Here is a 1329-nt window from a genome sequence, read left to right as displayed (position 1 = left end):
CTCTTGCCTCAGCCTGCTGAGTAGCTGGGACTACAGGCGGGTGCCACCACGGGCGACTAATTTTTGTTTTTTTAGTAGAGACAGGGTTTCACCATGTTGGCCAGGCTGGTCTCAAACTCCTGATCTCAAGTGATCGGCTCGCCTCGGCCTCCCAAAGTGCTAGGATTACAGGCATGAGCCACCACGCCCAGCCCGTCATTGTTATTTTTGATTAAATATTAGTAATATCTTTTTAAATACTCCTATTATATTCACCATTTTTAAAGTCTTACATTTATGTATTTTGGTACAAAATTTAAGTATCTAATAATGAGTTAAAATAAATTGCTAAATCACCAGACAGGAAGAAACATTATAAAACTATTTTTGTATTTTTCTCACACATGTTATTTGTTATTAGTCCTATTATTACTAATAGCCACTGTGAACTAATCATATTGTTTTCTTTAAATAATAGCATTTATATAGAAGAAAGGTAAAAAACACACAATATGTATATTTCAAATAAGCACCATATGTGTATACTATTTAGTTTTTATTTTTTAGAGACAGGGTCCCTCCCTTTGTCTTACAGGCTGGAGTGCAGTAGCACCATCACAGCTCACTGCAGCCTGCACCTGTTGGGCTCAAAGGGTCCTCCCTCCTCAGCCTCCCCAGGTAGCTGGGACTACAGGTGCAAGCCACCACGCTCGGCTATTTTTTTTCATTTTTGTACAGACGGAGTCTCACTATATTGGTTGCCCAAGCTGGTCTCAAACTCCTGAGCTCAAGTGATCCTCCCGCCTCAGCCTCCTAAAGTGCTGGGATTACAGGCGTGTGCCACCGCGCCCAGCCTACAATAATTTTTAACATACTATATTATATTGATTTTTTTTTGATCTGGTATGGCTGTGTTCCGGGATGGATCTCTGAAGTGTGTCGTTGAATACACGTCCCATCTCCTGTCCACCTGGGTCTTCTCTAAGCCCTAGCGCTTAAGGGCCAACTAAGACCTAAGACCCGGTCGCTGCCCCCAAGGGGCTCAGTTTGGTGGTGAAGCCAGATACACACAAAAACACCAGAGAGCAAGGCGGAAGGTGACATTAAATAAGTAGCCCCAGGTGGGCCTGGGCGGGCCTAACCCAGGACAGGCTCTCCAGGAAGCCTTCCTGGAGGAGGCGGGCCTCAGCTGGACCGCAGGCGCCCAGGAGGAGCTGGGGGTGGTGGTGGTGGGGGCGAGGGTGAGGGCAGTTGGAGTTCCGGGGCACTGTGAAGAGGAGGGGAGGCCCGGACCTGGACCTTTCCAGGCAGGCGGCCCAAACGGATCTACGCAGCCGGCGCCCCCTCCCA

Source organism: Mandrillus leucophaeus, unplaced genomic scaffold, assembly GCF_000951045.1.
Source record: "Mandrillus leucophaeus isolate KB7577 unplaced genomic scaffold, Mleu.le_1.0 Scaffold213, whole genome shotgun sequence".
NCBI lineage: Eukaryota > Metazoa > Chordata > Mammalia > Primates > Cercopithecidae > Mandrillus > Mandrillus leucophaeus.
Note: the sequence above shows the minus strand (reverse complement) of the source record.